This window comes from Sesamum indicum, linkage group LG5, assembly GCF_026168435.1.
Source record: "Sesamum indicum cultivar Baizhima isolate 11 linkage group LG5, ASM2616843v1, whole genome shotgun sequence".
In the NCBI taxonomy this organism is placed as follows: Eukaryota; Viridiplantae; Streptophyta; class Magnoliopsida; order Lamiales; family Pedaliaceae; genus Sesamum; species Sesamum indicum.
Genome location: NC_142661.1, coordinates 12,050,381 through 12,068,830, shown reverse-complemented (window position 1 = coordinate 12,068,830; position 18,450 = coordinate 12,050,381). Strand labels below are relative to the sequence as shown.

Here is an 18,450-nt window from a genome sequence, read left to right as displayed (position 1 = left end):
AATCCACCTAAAGAGGGAGCACAAGTCGCCGAGTTTCTTGAGCTTATGTCTAGGAGGCGTAGATTGCAACCTTGAGACATTACCGACGACATAGCTAAGATTGCCCTTGCCAACCCCAATTCCTTTTCAGTTTCAAGAAGTAGAAGGGTTTGGGCTAGATGTGGAGGGTGGGCAACGGTTGCAATGATGGGGGTGGCGGGGGGGATGATGAGCGGAATGAGCAGACTGACGGAGAGTATTGAGTGATCTCGTCGGTAAGATTTCTCTAGAGATGGTATGTGGAATTGTGGAAAAATTTGGGCACGAGTTGGGTGCTAATAAAATGGAAATAAATTTATTGGATCCAAACCCAATGAATTTAATTTAACGAGTATCTGTTAAGAGTAGGGGTTTGGGCAAGGGTAATTAAGTTTAGCCCATTGACAGGCTTATTCAAAAGCAATGAGTTGTAACACTCACGAATTTAAAAAAAAAAATTATAACATGTACAACTGTAATAATTAGGTCGCAATTAATGTAATTATTTGCAAAAAGAATAATTGTTTTTTGTAAAAACCTAAATTATTTTACTTACCACATATTATAAGCAGTTTTGATTCTCTATCATTTCCGTCCTCATTAGTTCAGTTGTGCTGCAGAAACGAAAGAGAGAACTTCAAGTTATAGATTGGTGTCAACTAGAGAATTCAGTTACATGCAGAAAAGAAAAAAAAAGTTCAATCTAGATTTTGTTTGGGGGGAAGAGAGAAAAACACAGAGCAAGAAGAATTGTGCGAAACCTAATTTATATATCTAGCACAAGATTTCAAATTTATGTATCTTCTATGTGATAAATTGATTAATTTATGAAAGGAAGATGAATCTCAAACAAAAGTTCCATAATAATTCATGTTTTTTGAATTCCAAATTAAATATTAAAAATTGTAGTTACAATTCTTATTTATATAAATATGTACTTGATTAAATGTAAAAATATATATAAAAAAAATTAATGTTTTAGTATTGGGTGCCATTCTACAAACCAAGAAAAATTAAATACCAAACCAAATCTTTTTTTATCCAATTCCAATATAGACCGAGTTTTTAATTTGGATTTGATTGAATTCAGGCTGTTTCACATAGAAAAAAACATGCACACATTAGATTATCAAGCACTGCACAATTCATGCACATTCAAGCCAACAGTAATGATAAAATCAATAACCGCAACAATTATAAAAAAAGAGAAATATGTTATAATTAATGCCGATGCTGGTTGTTGACCGTTACACTATCGCCACCGTTGTAGAAAACTGAGAATCCTTTTCCAGCAATGCCGTCTGTAAAAGCTCGTTAGCAGTTGTTGGGCGCCCTGGAATAAGGATTTCCTTAGACATCTCCATCTCCATCTTCCCCTTTGTCCGACCACCCAACGCCTCCAATTTTCACTCTTCAGTCCTCCCGATCGCGTAAACTCCGGAGGCCCATCGATTTTTGCCACTTCATCCTCCTTCATTTCAAGTTCCATCATGTCGCCCTCTCCACCACCCACATTACCACCATGAACTGCAACTTCATCGTTCGATCTCACAGCCTCCGGAGGTTCAGTTAAACTTACACCCTCGCTTCTTCTTCTCTTGAACCTCTTGTTCCTCGTATAAACAACAAAGCCATTCGCCTCACTCACTCTAACTCTGTGCAGATTCTCATGCACCCTATCCGCACTATTCAATTCGCATCGGCCCGCGTCATTAGATTGCAACTCGGGTTCGGCACCACCCGCAGGGTTGATTTCAAGGCCATCTGAATTCACCGCCTTTTGCATCCTCATTAGTTCTTTGAACTCACTGAGCAGAAATGAAAGAGAGAAATTTAGGTCAGGGATCCACGTCAACCACCGATTTCAATTGCATGCAGAAAATTAAAAAATTATTCGATCTGGATTTTGTTTGAGGGAAGGGGGAGCAGAAAATAGAGAGTGAGAAGTGAAACCTTGAGAGCGAGAAACAAGAAGAAAATTTTCACGGAGAAAATAATTTTTTTGCCAGAGTGAATTTGGATACTGTATTCTACTGCATTATATAGGCAGGCGCCTTACGACCCTGGATACTCTCTTGTACTATGTCTTACTATTTTTACACAAATAGTGTTGAAAATAAACTAATTGACATCATCTTTTCTCATGAGTGCCCAAAATTAATGTTTTTAAATAATTTCTTTGCGCAACACGACAATCAGGAATGTGAATTCTCTAAATTGTGCGATAATAAAATTCAATATTATTTAACTTTTCACCTATTGATAAGACTGTTGGAAAGTAGTTTCATGATGTGAATTTTGAAAATTTTCAACTAATTATTATATATACTTTTGGGTTGTCATATATTATTTCTTGAAAGTATATATGTGGTATGGATAAGAACATAAAACATTGTAATTTAATTGCCACAATTTACTTTCTTTGCCGTTTTTATTCCATTATTTTAACGCTCACCATATTTGGTCCATAAATCACAAAAATTGGCAATAGTAGTTATAATAAAACTTTCTTTAAACATTTAACAAAGTACGTGCAAATCACGTGCTCTGTCTATTAAATCAATGGTCAATTATTTAATGGAGCACCTGATTTGCACGTGTTCCATCCGTTAAATATTTAAGGGGATTTGTGGTTTGAACTAATTAATTACAAGTTTTTGTGATTATGGCCCACTCGAAAATTGTGTATCTCCTTTTTGGCAATGCTTAATTTACGGAAAAGAAGATGAGTTTAAAATAAAAGTTACATAATTATTAATCTCTTTTTTGTTTAATTTTTCAGATTAAATAGATATATAAATAGTTCAGTTAATTAGATGAGTTGTAATGCATACAACTGTAATGATTAGGTCAAAATTAATGCAATTTACAAATTTAAATTATTTATATTTACCATGTATTTTAGTATCAAGACAAACTACAATGTCAAATTAAGTTGACTCTCCGAAGAAAATATAATTTTTTAAAAGATGAACTTTAAGCAAACGTTCCAAATAATTGATGTTTTTATTTTTTTTTTCACGTTAAATAAGTATAAAATCCAAACATATTATTGATGCCTAGACCCTACCCACCCAACTCAAGACTCAATAGGTCTGTAGTCCCAAAATTACTAGAACACATCATATTTTTGGGTCAGGTCAGACCCATACCCAATGTTTTTTTTATATATAATAAACCAAATTAAAATAAAGATAAACTTTTATCGAGAGAAATCCAACTATTATTTTTTTGTTTTATAATAAATTAAATTAAAATAAAGCCCTAATTTTATTGAGAGAAATCAAAATGATTAGGGCATCGTTGCTGTTATTGAGAGAAATCAAATTTTATTGTAAAGTGTTCTTGAGAGAAATGAGAACACAGTCGAAAGACAAGAAAGCTAAGATTTACACGTACACACAAGCACAAATACATACACTAGCACATGCAAAAGCACACGCACAAGATCATCACAAAAAAAGGGAACACGAAGATTGGGGGACAGAGATACCAACCTACATGGAAAAAGGGAAGGCCAAAGATTCCATTGAAAAAGGGAACACACATCGCCGAGAGCTTAGGTCTAGGAGTTGTGGGTTGCAATCTTGAAACATTATCGATGACATGGCTAAGATTGCCTTTGCCATCCCCGATTCCATTTCAGTTGCAAGGCGGTAGAATGGTTTAGGGAAGCTGCGGAGGGTGGGCGACGCTTGCAGCGATGGGGGTTGTGGGGGGGATGGAGAGCAAACCGACAAAGAGTACTGAGAGATCTCAGTCAATGAGAGTTTTCAAGAGAGTGGTATGTGGAATTGCAGAAAAAATTGGGTATGAGTTGGATACTAATAAAATGGAAAACAAGGGGTCGGTATTTTATTCATCCAAACCTATCGGTTTAGTTTGAGTATGGGTTAAAAGTATGGGCCCAGACATGGTAATTGTAGCCTAATGATAAACTTATTCGAGAGCAATGAGTTGTAACGTACACAAATTCTATAAAGAAAAATTATAACACATACTACTATAATAATTAGGTCTCAATCAATGCAATTTATCTGCAAAAAGGAAAGATTTTGTGTAATTCTAAATTATTTTAATTACCACATATTATTAGTAGCTTGGATTCTCCATCATTTTCGTCCTCATTATCTTTTAACTGACGGATGTTGTGCTACAGAAATGAAAAAGAGAAATTCAGGATTAGGATTGGTGTCAACCAAAAAAGTTAGTTGCATACAGAAAAGAAAAAAGGGTTGGATCTTGATTTTGTTTTGGGGAGGAAGAGGGGGAGGGAAAGAGAGAAAACAGAGTAATTAGCAAAGCACGTGCAAATCACGTGCTCCCTCTATTAAAGGAAGGGGGAGAGAGATGCCAACCTGCCTTGGGAAAGGGAAAGCCAAAGAATCCACCAAAAGAGGGAGCACAGGTCGCCGAGTTTCTTGAGCTTATGTCTAGGAGGCGTAGATTGCAATCTTGAGACATTATCGATGACATGGCTAAGATTGCCCTTGCCATCCCCAATTTGTTTTCAATTGCAAGGAGTAGAAGGGTTTGGGCAAGATGTGGAGGGTGGGCGACGGTTGCAATGATGGGGGTGGCGGGGGGGATGGAGAGCGAAATGAGCAGACTGACGGAGAGTACTGACGATCTCGTCAGTAAGAGTTCTCTAGAGATGGTATGTGGAATTGTGGAAAAATTTGGGCACAAATTGGGTGATGATAAAATGGAAAACAAATTTATTGGATGCAAACCCAACGAATTTAATTTAATTAGTATTAGTTAAGAGTATGGGTTTGGACAAGGGAAATTAAGTTTAAGCCCATTGATAGGCTTATTCAAATGCGATGAGTTGTAACACTCACGAATTTAAAAAAATTGTAACACGTACTACTGTAATAATTAGGTCTTAATTAATGTAATTTATTTGCAAAAAGACTTTTTTTTTTTTTTTTGTAAAAACCTAAATTATTTTACTTACCACATATTATTAGCAATTCTGATTCTCTATCATTTTCGTCCTCATTAGTTCAGTTGTTCTGCAGAAAAGAAAGAGAGAACTTCAGGTTATAGATCGGTGTCAACTAGAGAATTCAGTTGCATGCAAAAAAGAAAAAAAGGTTCAATCTAGATTTAGTTTGAGGGAAAAGAGAAAAACACAGAGCAAGAAGAATTGTGCAAAACCTAATTTATATGTCTAGCATAAGATTTCAAATTTATATATCTTCTTTGTGATAAATTGATAAATTTATGAAAAAGAAGATGAATCTCAAACAAAAGTTCCATAATAATTCATGTTTTTTGAATTCAAAATTAAATATTAAAAATTGTAGTTACAATTCTTATTTATATAAATATGTACATGATTAAATGTAAAAATATATATTAAAAAAATTAATATTTTAGTATTCGGTGTCATTCCACAAACCAATAAAAACTAAATACCAAACCAAATCTTTTTTTATCCAATTCCAATATAAACCGAGTTTTCATTTTGGATTTGATTGAATTCAGGCTGATTCACAGAGAAAAAACATGCACACATTAGTATTATCAAGCACTGCACAGTTCACGCACATTCAAGCCAACAGTAATGATAAAATAAACAACGAAAGTAATTATAAAAAAAGAGAAATATGTTATAATTAATGCCGATGGTGAATGTTGACCGTTACCCATCGCCACCGTCGTAGAAAACTGAGTATCCTTCCAGCAATCCCATTTGTAAAAGCTCGTCAGTAGTTGTTGGGCGCCCTGGAACAAGGATTTCCTTGGACATCTCCATCTCCATCTTCCCCTTCGTCCGACCACCCGACGCCTCCAATTTTTCACTCTTTAGTCCTCCGGATCGCGTAAACTCTGGAAGCCCATCGATTTTTGCCATTCCATCCTCCTTCATTTCAAGTTCCAGTATCTCGCCCTTTCCACCACCCACATTACCACCATGAACTGCAATTTCATTGTTCGATCTCACAGCTTTCGGAGGTTCAGTTATACTTACACCCTCGCTTCTTCTTCTCTTGAACCTCTTGTTCCTCGTATAAACGACAAAGCCATTCGCCTCACTCACTCTAACTCTGTGGAGATTGTCATGCACCCTATCCACACTGTTCAATTCGCACGGGCCCGCCTCATTGGCTCGCAACTTGGGTTCGGCACCACCCGCAGGGTTGATTTCAAGGCCGTCTGGATTCACCACCTTTTGCATCCTCATTAGTTCTTTGAACTCACTGAGCAGAAATGAAAGAGAGAAATTCAGGTTAGGGATCCACGTCAACCACCGAATTCAGTTGCATGCAGAAAACAAAAAAATGGTTCGATCTGGATTTTGTTTTGAGGGAGGGGGGAGAGAAAAACAGAGAGTGAGAAGTGAAATCTTGAGAGCGAGAGACAAGAAGAAAATTTGCACGGAGAAAATAATTTCTTTGCTAGGGTGAATTTGAATACTGTATTCTACTGCATTATATAGGCAGGCGCCTATACGACCCTGGATACTCTTTTGTACTATGCCTTACTATTTTTACTCAAATGGTGTTGAATATATAGCATAGGATATGATGTTGGTTATACTAATTGACATCATCTTTTCTCATGAGTGCCCAAAATTTTAAGCCCTCAAAAGATTATGTACAATTGTTATTTTCCTTGTCAAATGAAGTTAAAAGAAATAATTTATATATCTAGCACAAGATTTCAAATTTATGTATCTTCTTTGTGATAAATTGATTAATTTATGAAAGAGAAGATCAATCTCAAACAAAAGTTTCATAATCATTCATGTTTTTTTAATTTCAAATTAAATAAATATATAAATAGTCTGCGTGTCATGAGTTTATTCCGCATGGATTGCAAAGGAAAAAAAGTTATAACACGTAACACTGTAATAATTAGGTCAAAATTTAATATAATTTATAATAAATCTGCAACATGACATTAGAAATCAAGATATTGTGATATTAATTATATACTTACCAAGTATAATTAGCGTCACGACAAACTACAGACCATAATTCAAATTAGGTAAGATTGACAGAAAAATATGTAAATATTTAAATAATTTCTTTGCGCAACACGACAATCAGGAATGTGGATTCTCAAAATTGTTCGACAACAAAATTCAATATTATTTAACTTTTCATCTATTGATAAGGCTGTTGGAAAATAGTTTCATGATGTGAATTTTGAAAAGTTTCAACTAATTATTGTATATAGTTTTGGCTTGTCGTATATTATTCCTTAAAAGTGTATATATCGGTACGGATAAGAACAGAAACCATTGAAATTTGTGTCTCGGGACTTACTATCTTTGTGTTCTTTATTTCATTATTTTAACACTCACCATATTTAGTCCAGAAGTAATAAAAATTACCAATTTTAGTTCGAATAAAAAAATTTGTTGAATATTTAACAAAGCACGTGCAAATCACGTGCTCTATCTATTAAATCAATGGTCAATTATTTAACGGAGCACTTGATTTGCACGTGCTCCATCCGTTAAATATTTAAGGAGAGTTTGTAGTTTCGACTAATTAATACAAGTTTTTCTACTATGGCCCACTCAAAAATTGTGTATCTCTTTCTTGCCAACGGTTAATTTATGGGAGTGAAGATGAATTTAAAACAAAAATTTCATAATTATTAATATTTTTTTGTTTAATTTTTCAAGTTAAATAGGTATATAAATAGTTTAGGTAATTAGATGAGTTGTAACGCATAAGACTGTGATAATTAGGTAAAACATTAATGCAATTTATAGATTAATATATAATACTTACCACGTTTTTTATCATCGGGACAAACTATAAGGTCAAATTAACTATGACCGTAAAAAAAAAATATACTTTTTGAAAAGATGAACTTCAAACTGAAGTTCCAAAAGAATTCATGTTTTTATTTTTTTTCACATTAAATAATTATAAATAATTAGTTCGGATCCCCCAATTCTAGATCTATCAATGGATAAAATCCAAATATATTATCGATGCCTAAACCCTATACCCACCCAACTCAAGACTGAATGGGTCTATAATTTCAAAAGTACTGTAATATATCCGACTTTTCTGAGCAGGTCCATTCATATCAAATGTTTTTCTAATAAACCAAATTGAAATAAAACCAAACTTTTATTGAGAGAAATCAAACTATTATCTTTGTTTTATAATAAATCAAATTAAAATGAAGCCTAAATTTTATTGAGATAAATCAAACTGATTAGGGCATTGTTGTTGTTGTTTAACTCACGAGAGTGGTATGTGGAATTGTGAAAAAATTTGGGTATGAGTTGGGTAATGATAAAATGGAAAACAATGGGTATTTTATTCATCCAAACCCAATCAGTTTAATTTAGCGAGTATCTTGTCTTAAGTTTAGTAAGAATACCTGGGTAGTTGATAGTGGGGCTTCTTCTCATATGTGCAAGGACAATAGCCTATTTAAATTACTGCATAATAATGTTAAGAATGCCTATGTCTATTTGGCAGATGGGACTAAAAGATGTAGCGACCCCTATCGCTACTAGGGCTACATCTTTCCTAAACATTATACTTAAAGTAACCCCTGTATCCAAATATATAAATATGCACATAATCATCTAATCAATATGCACACGTAATCATAACTGGTATAATCAACCCACAATATTATATATATATATATATATATATATCAAACACCACAAGGTGATTCATGACAAGTAATCCCCATGCTTTTACGTTTTCTTTATACAAACAAAATGTGATTTGTATTCTAACTGACAATGAGGAGAAAACGGCGTACTGGCCCGACCTGCCTGAATATAGCCTTTAGATCTAGCATTCGACAGGCAGACACCTCAAGATCTATTCCTGAAAAAGAAAATATCAGCAGAGGGGTGAGCTTGTCACTCAATAATTTCAGTCCTCCACCTGTGATTTTTCATGGTCATCGAGGTCTTGTTTTCTATTTACTTGATTATACAGACATCTTTGCTAGCCTTCTCTCTTATTGATGACCTAATGCTTATAGGTCTTATATGAATATTTGGTGATTGTGTTCTTTTTTTAAACTGGTGGTGCAGGCCGTGGATTGGTTTGTAGTCTGAACGCCTCCAAAAAGTTTTGGATTATGTGAATGAAGTGCATACTTTGACCAGTGTCCTAAGCTTGGATTTTGGCAAAACAGTGAGTGGTGTCCATCCAAGCTTGCATGGATCAAGCATGGAACTTGTGACAAATATCAGTAGCAGCACATTAGAGGGGCTTGATCAGGCTATCCTGGGGTTGAAAACAGAAAGAAAATTTCGTCTACAAAAGGTTTGTGCATCTCGATAATCTTATGTTTATTTTTCATTTACTTGTTCATTGAAAACTATGGTGGTTGCAGCTTAAAGATGTAGCTGGATCTCTATTTGAACTATGGAACTTGATGGATACACCAAAGGAAGACAAGGTCTGCTTCTTGAGAATTACTTCTGTTCTTGGTTCCTCGGAATCAGAAATTGTGCAACCAGACGGTCTTTCATTAGAGGTGATTGAACGGGTACAGCGGCAACATAAAATCCCTACCTGTACTGCTCCCTTCCCATGAGTAGTTGACCAATCTATAGTGTTAACTCCGACAGGTGAGCTGAGGTCGAGAGGCTCACAAAATTGAAAGCAAGCAGGTTGAAGGAACTTGTAATGACTAAGAGGTGAGAGTTAGAGAATATATGCCGTAGAACTCATATTCAACCTGATCCAAGCACCGCTGCTGATAAAACCAATGCTTTGATAGACTCTGGTAACTAATCTTGACTACAAGGGATGTACTTTTGTGTACGGGTGTCCCCATCTCGTGTCTTGTTGATTCTTAGTCAAGTCAGATGCTGAGAACTTGATTCTCTGCAGGTTTGGTGGATCCATGTGAGATTTTGGCTAATATGTAAAGCCAAAGATAAAGCTTTGAGCCGTAAAGACATAATGGATAAGATAGACAGGTGGCTTTCTGCCTGTGATGAGGAAAAGTGGCTTGAAGATTATAATCAAGTAAGCTAAAAATGACAATGATCTAATCATTATTTCCTTATGGGAACGTTAGTTATTTAAAGATCAGTGATTCGTAAGGAAGAGTTGTAATTTCTCCATATTCAGGTACAAGAGTTTCCATTTCTAGCATTTCTAACGTCTCTTATTTGAATGTCAGGATGATAACCGTTACAGAGCTGGAAGGGGCGCACACATAAATCTAAGCGTGCAGAGCGAGCCAGAATTATGGTTAATAAGATTCCAGGTAGGTCTCAGGATTGTTGGTGTCTATCCTTGCATTAGGTGAGATTGTATTTGTGGAGGTAGGTAACAAGCTGCGCTTTTCAGTTGTGGTCGACGATCTAATTAGCAAGACGATAGCATGGGAGGATGAGAAACAGAAACTATTTCTTTATGATGGGGTGAGCTATTAAAAGTTTTTCCCAGTTTTAAAACACTTTGCTAAAGGTTAAGATTAATTGGCTAATAGAATTCTGCCTTTTTACAAGCAGGCGTGGTTGATATCAATACTGGAGGATTACAAACATGCTAGACAACATAAGGAAGAGGAGAAGAAGCGAGCTCGGGTACTAATTCTATTTGTCTTTGGAAGTTCTTATTACTTGGTTTCTTCAAAGAAGCATAAAAGTAAAAACAAAATTAAAGTTTGGTTGGTAGGCTAAAATAAGCATGGTGGATAATGGGTGAAGTAAGGTTTCTAACACATATGTTTGTAGGCATTTATTAATAAGGATAATTAGATTGATACAAGAATAGTCAAAACATGCAAACTACCTCTACTATCAGTAATTACATTGACTTACTCTAGAACCATCATTTATCAAACAACCATTGTCTATATATGTTGAGTTTGTCAATTATACCATGCTGATGTTCTTACAACTACTCGAAGGTAATGGGAACTCATGTAGTGACATCTTGACTTTAATCAACATATGTGTCACTTTCTGAGCCATAAGTAAGTTTTTTCTTTCCTACTATTATCCTTGTTAACATCAGCTTCAGCCTATCTCCTAACTTTATATGTGTGTGTATATATATTGGACTATAAGGGCCATCTATATGTTGTCTTTCAGTTTGAGTTTAAAATTCTGGCCGAATTGCTATGCCAACAAAGCATTCTTTTTTAAGTGCATCTAGACAGGTTTCTTGGTCGTAAAGCACTTTTGCCATGTTTATGCCTTTCGACTGGAGAATGCTATGAGCAATGATTTCAGTCACAGGCGGACACTGTGGCACCCAATAATTTTCATATCTCAGTTTCTTTACAATTCTGTCTTAATGCATACTATATGACATGATTGCAATATCTGTTCTTCTTATTTTTTTTTCGGCGAGTCATAACACATATAGCATGCAATTACAGAAGGCTATCAACTTACATGAGAAATCGTTTTTCAGTACTATGTGTAACATGCATTTATCCGATTGTATAAGTGAAGCATGTGAGTGTGTATAGGTGATCTACACTCGTTTATTAGAAGGCTGAGGGTTGGAGACTAAATTTGGTTTGTCAATTTTGTGTGAACTAAAGTAATCTCATATTCTTAGGAATTGTGTGGGAATCAAAAGGATTGAGTAGGAAATTTAAATACTAAACTGAATCACACATGGGCTACAACAAGCATGTATTTTGACAATATTTAGAGCTTAATGGTGGCTGGTGTGGCTATATTTTTCTCTTTCTATTTTTCTAACTGGAAAGTAAGTCATGTTTTCTATTCATTCTTCTTTGTCGATTTTTTTGCCATATTTGAAAGTCAAGATAAAGGTGAAACCATTGCTTTTATACTTTGTAAACTTCAAAACCTAGAGCTCTGTCTGATTTCTGTGAAAAGTTCAACGTTATCATCGTTGTAATTTGGAAGAGATAGGAATTGCAATTTTTGGGGCAAATTAGAGTATGACGATGCAAGTGTAGAGTTGAGTGTTAAATTGAAGAACGAACCTCCATTTGTTTTTGTAAATTTATCTTGGTTTGTTCGTTGTGTTGGGTTTTGCTCATGGGTTTGCATTGGAGTTTTTTGATGTCATTTATTTATCATTTTGTATAATTATACACAAATATCATGTTTATTCATGTTATTGACATCTTCGACTTTGCAGGTATTTCACATAAAATTTTGTTGGAAAGTCTTTATTGTTCAATCATGTACTGTTTTATTTGTGAGCTTTGATAATGGAACACTATATAAAAATATAGGATGGTCGTCTACATGCCAATTTTAATCTATTCTATTAGATTGTTTCCTATTTTAAGATGTATAAATGGGCTAAGTTATCAGTAAAAGATCAGCCTTCACTTGACTAACCATCTTGTTTAAATGAAAAGATACTCTGTTTTCACCAGCCAACCCGTCAACTTCTTTTGCATCTCCTATAATTGTGGTAAGAACTGTACTTCAGAAGACAGCTCCTGTGGTTTTGGCAAGAACTCTCCTTGAAAAGGTTTAAGCATTGACCACAAGGAGATCCCCTCAAACACGTCTTCAAGTTCAAATATTGCAAATCAAAGTTCAATTATCTGCAAATATGAAGAACGGACACTCTTTGAGGCCTTGGTTTATATAGACATACAAACTAACATTGTTAATCATACGTATGTGCTTTTGTGATCTTACAGAGAAAGTTAACATCAGGACAAAGTTCTTTTGCGCGGGCTGCAGATTGATCTTTTATTTTGGCCTACTGTGCCTTTATGGGTCCATTCTTGATTCTCATAATTATGCTTGTTGCTACAACCATAGATCCATACACCTCAACGCATGAGTAAGCTCACAGCACGGCTTGTATCAGATGTAGGGACTTTGAAAACCTCTGCATGACCTGCAAAGCTTCATTTCAAGAGCAGGCCATTTTCACAGCTGAACAGCCAATAAGAAATCTATCAACAACACCAATGCCCACATCTCAGCACCTGAATCTCTTCATTTGATGTACAGAGGATCCAAATCAAGTGATACTAGAGCTCTATCCGTTGCAATCACATGTATGCTTGAAAAAATCAATGGTTCTTGCTTGAGAAGGTTGAAAAATAATCAAACACAACAAGAAAATGGCCGAATCAATTGATACAAGTGCTTTAACCGAGCGGTCTCATCAGTTAGAATTATGTAGAATCCATCAGATGGAGTATATAAAAAGGAAACTCACTGCAAAAGGCCCTTGAATTTCTCCAAAACACAATCAGGCACGACTGGATGAATCGCACCTGAATGCCAACGACAACATTGTGGCTTGTGTATTGAACTAAATATGACACTCAAGCTCCAAAAAGTAAACTTACTGCAGAACAGACCATATTTTAGACAGTAGGCATGATTTAACACCCTCTTTCAATCTAGTTCAGGTGTTAAAAATGATCAAGATGAAAACTTGGGAGACTGTCGAACAGTGCACAACACCAAAGTAGTACTAAATCCGAACTTCCACGAGCCAAATGATTTATTAATAAAGATTTGAAACGTGAGACTTCAAATCCAACAAACGCAACATCAACCTTTTCAAATAAAAACCAATACAATTATCAGTATCAGTTATCAAGTACACTACTCAAGGCTGAATGCAATAGCATAGCATAGTTCTTCAATTTGTCCCACATCGGAGGTTTAAAGCAGCGTCAGCAGATGGTCGGGTATAAGTAGAGAGCTATTGGTCTAAATTAAGCATACCTTTCTCGGCCTTTTGGCTAAGATCAAGTGTAGTATCTGTTCTTATCAGTTTAATATCTGATACGTGAGCCATCGGCTCACATGATATTAAATTAATTTTTTCAGGGGGAAAGCCCATCATGGCAGCTTGCTGCCAGGGCTCTCGCGCGTCGCCTTGGCGTTGCACTGTTGCCTTGGCCCGGCGCACCCCACCAACTCCAAGTTTAAATCTATATTCATTTGTAGTGTATTTAAGAAATGGAATGTAATCTTAATCAAGTTTTTTTTAATATAATTTTTTATAAGGTGTTATGATAATTTTGTAATTAATGTATTAAAAATTCTTTTGAAGGTCAATCATCATCATGAAATTCCAAATAAATTATGAGAAAATTTCTGGAAAGGAAAATATGACCTGTCATGTTAAAAATATTATTTGTATATACTTTATAAAATAATAAAATTTTTATTTTGATATTAAAGAATTATGCACAAGTAAAGTGGGCCACAATTTACTATTACTACACGAACACTTATTTTTATATGGGAAAAGCTTTTACTTTGTAATTTTTACGATGAGTTCATTACTTTGTATGCTGTATATTAAGCGTGAGGAGATTGATGTAACTAAATTAACCTCACTTGCAAGAAAAAGTAACAATAATGTTTTTGCCGTATTTTAATTTATGATTATTTTTATTGTTTATAATTTAAGTTATACTCTTTTCCCAGTTATACTCCTTTCCCTCTCCTCTCCAACTTTGCCTTCCAAACATTTTAACCATATTTCACATAATTAAGAAACATTTAACAATGAAAAAAAATTATCATGTAGATACCTTATTATTTTATATAAAATATATTTAAACAAACACATGGAGTGTAATTAATCCTAGTTTAGACTAATTAATGGGATAGTTAATTCCATCTCTTAGGTGGGATACATTATCCCATAAATTAAAATTATAATTTCAGGCCTCGTATAAGTATCAAACTCTAATAATACGAACCAAACGTGCGATTATACATGATGAATAATCTTATTATGCCTAATCACATGAACCAAATTAAACTGCCGAGATGCATGATTTTACAACTATTTAAAGGCTATTAACAAGTATTCTTTACACTTCATTTGGCACATTGAAGAATTTATAAGGTTTAATAAGTATTTGATCGTTATATTTTATATATTTATGTAACTCAATCATTATCGATTTAAATGATTATGAATTTTCACTACACCACATTTTTTTCATACGGTCATATTGCTACAACTATTTAAAGGACTGTTAAAAACTTTCATTTGGCACATTGAAATATTCATCTTTTATAGCTATATATATTATATATAAGAAGTAGAAGTTCTTTTTCACTCATAAATGATGGTCTATAACACCACAAAACTAAATTTTAGAATACTCATTATACCATTAAATATTTATAATACTATTTGATGATTCCAGAATAATAAAAAAGAAACAGTGAGCAATTACTTTAATTTCCCCAGGAGACCCGCTGTAATTGACTCAAGAATATAATTAAGCAAAGGTTTTGAAGGTATTAAAACCATAGAAATAAGAAATAAAACAAGATCTACCTTTTGATTTTTTATACCAAAATCTGTTGCATCATTTCACGTGTATAAAACTTCTTTAAATAAAATAGAAATAATATATTTTTTGTACGCATAATTTGTATGTATTAAATTAAATAGATTAAAAAATTGATTCCCATCGAACTGTGCCATTCTGGTTACGGATAATTGATATAATTATATATATATTGAAATACAGGAGCAAAATCAGTGGACATACAAAAGGCAACAATGTATGGCTATGTGGACAATAAGAAAGTGTTGAAGGCAACTTTGGCAACTGTCAAAGTATTGAAAGTAGAAAGACAGAAAATTGAATGAGAAGGCCATTATCAGAGTGAAGATTATATTTCATTCATCTCTGCAATATGCAATTTACAGTCCTTAAATACACGAAGAAGAAGAAGGAGGTTTGAACAGAATAACAACCTGAACTAAGCTATCTAACAGAATCCACATAAGCGCCATGTGGCGTACAAGTCATCACTCAACTATAAAAAAGTAAAAGGAAGAGAGAAAGCAAAAACGTAATAGCAGAGAACGCTTCTTGTTCCTTGTTCCTCTGCTCTGTACAGGAACGAAGAAAACAGCAGCTACAACATTATCCCACGCCATTCTTCACTTTTGTTCTTCCAGTTTTCTCTGTATTTCCAACACCCCCCCCCCACAAGTTGGACATGGATCAACTGCAAACAAGCCCAACCTGCCCAATAAACTATTGAACGAAGCACTGCACAAAGATTTAGTGAACAAGTCTGCAACTTGATTGCGGCTTCGAACAAATATAGGCAGAAGGAAACCATCCTTGTAGCAATTCCTCACTATGTGATAGTCGATATCAAGGTGTTTCGTGCGCTTATGAAACACAGGATTCGCCATTATATGAATAGCTGCTTGATTGTCGCAATGAAATGGAATAGGAAGAGTGACAGAAACACCAAAATCCTTTAATAAGTAAGAAATCCACTGCAATTCACAAGTGGTTGCAGCCATACTTCGATACTCAGCCTCAGCTGAGGATCGAGAAATCGTGCATTGTTTCTTCGTTTTCCATGATACCAATGCTGAACCAAGAAAAACAGCAAAACCAGTCAATGAACAGAGTGTCAGCACAAGCACCCCAGTCGGCATCACAAAACGCTTGAAGTTGCAGAGAATTTGAAGATGGGAAGAAAAGTCCAAGACCAGAGCATCCTTTTAAGTACCGGACCAAATGCAAGGCAGCTTGCCAATGAGGTTGGCAGGGGGCCTGCATATATTGGCTAAGCTGCTGGACACCATAAGATATATCTGGTCTCGTGAAGCAAAGGTACAATAACCTTCATACCAAACGACGGTAACGTTCAGGATCAACAAGATTTTCACCTGAAGTCGTTTGTAACTTGATGCCAGGAGGCAAAGGAGTGGCAGCTGGTTTTGAATTCTGAAGACCACAATCGTTGATTATGTCATGGATATATTTGGACTGTGTGAGTGAAATCCCAGACTCAGAGCGAGCAATCTGAAGTCCCAGGAAAAATCTGGCACAACCCAGATCCTTAATCGTGAACAAGCCATCAAGATAGGACTTAACCTGTGAATTATCATCAAGAGATGGATCATTGATTAAAACATCATCAACATAAATGATGAGCCCAATAAAACCAACATATAAGGTCTTGAAGAACAAGTAGTGATCATTGCTTGACTGCTTGAAACCAAATTTCTCCAAGCAACGCGTGAATTCAGTATTCCACTGCCGCGAAGCTTGTCTCAATCCATACAAAGAACGCTAAAGTAGACAGGCATGTCCAGGATTAACATGGTATCCCTCAGGTGCAACCATGTAAATTTCTTCATCAAGATGCCCGTGCAAAAAAGCATTGTTGATGTCTATTTGGTGTAAAGGCCACTGAAAAACTGATGCAAGTGTTAGAAATAAGCGAACTGTAACACATTTAGCAACAGGGGAAAACCTTTCGTTGTAATCTACACCCTCAACTTGTGTGTAACCTTTGGCCACAAGTCTGGCCTTGTGTCGTTCTACAGAGCCATCTTCACGTAATTTAGTCTTAAAGACCCATTTGCATCCAATGGGATTCTTTCCTGCCGGCAAAGGAACAACCTTCCAGGTTTGATTTCGTTCCAAGGCAGCCAACTCCAGCTTCATAGCCTCCACCCAATGTGGAACTACTGCAACCTCTTTGTAATTTCTTGGTTCCTGCAATACAGACAGTGAAGGCAAAATTCCCAGATATGCAGAGTCATAGGCAGAAACAATAGGGAAGGAGGATGAAGAGGATAGGTGACAAACAAAGTCATTTAACCAGGTTGGTTTATGGTGTTCTCTTGCAGACCTTCGTATTATTGGAACAGAGATAGGAGGGGACTGAGTGGAAGGAAGTGAGAAATTTGTGTTATCAGTGGAGTTAAGAAGTGAACTCAAAACATCATTGTTGTCTTCAGTCAATGGAATGTTGGCCAAAGGAATGGAGGGAGAAGGAATTTTGACGGAACAAAAGGGAAATTGATTTTCATGAAAAATCACATTTCTAGAGACAAAAACAGATTTTGATTCAAGATCATAGACCCTGTATCCCTTTTGGCCTGAAGGATACCGTATGAACACACACTTGGATGCACGTTTGTCAAATTTTGAGAGATGAGTCTCTGGTTTTATAGCAAAGCACAAACAACCAAGGACCCGTAAATGTGAATAGGAAGGTGGTTTGTGATATAACATTTCATAGGGGCTTTTCCATCCTAAGATTGCTGTAGGACATCTGTTAATGAGGTAAGTAGCACCCAAAATAGCATCACCCCAAAAACGACGGGGAAAGGAAGCATGGAACATGATAGACCGGGCAATTTCAAGCAAAGACTTGTCTTACGCTCCGCAACTCCATTTTGTTGTGGAGTATAAACACAGCTCCGTTGATGAATAATCCCAGAATTTTGAAGGAAATATTGAAAAGAGAAGCTGAGGAATTCACTGCCATTGTTTGTGCGTATAGTTTGTACCAGTTTGTTAAATTGTGTATGTATGAGTTTGCAGAAAGTTTGTAAAAATTCTAGAGTCTGACTTTTGTATTTCATGAAAAAAGTCCATGTGGTTCGAGTGAAATCATCAACAATTGTTAGGAAGTAATGACATCCATTTGTAGTGGCTTCCCTATATGGCCCCCAAATGTCAAGATGTACAAGAGAGAAGGCAGAATTGGTTCGT

General features: G+C 35.4%; 1 non-coding gene and 1 pseudogene across 2 annotated transcripts; both read left to right on the top strand.

Moving 5' to 3' along the window:
* The first annotated feature begins 8,752 nt into the window (after positions 1–8,752).
* LOC105162337 (65-kDa microtubule-associated protein 6-like) lies at positions 8,753–12,615 on the top strand (annotated as a pseudogene). Its single transcript, XR_016065440.1, has 10 exons — positions 8,753–8,866; positions 9,053–9,063; positions 9,128–9,287; positions 9,358–9,501; positions 9,606–9,753; positions 9,861–9,998; positions 10,156–10,242; positions 10,326–10,399; positions 10,490–10,564; positions 12,105–12,615. The product of XR_016065440.1 is annotated as a 65-kDa microtubule-associated protein 6-like (transcript).
* Positions 12,616–13,665: 1,050 nt separating this feature from the next.
* LOC148788126 (U2 spliceosomal RNA) lies at positions 13,666–13,861 on the top strand. Its single transcript, XR_016065659.1, has one exon. It is a non-coding gene; the product is annotated as a U2 spliceosomal RNA (small nuclear RNA).
* Positions 13,862–18,450: the final 4,589 nt, after the last annotated feature.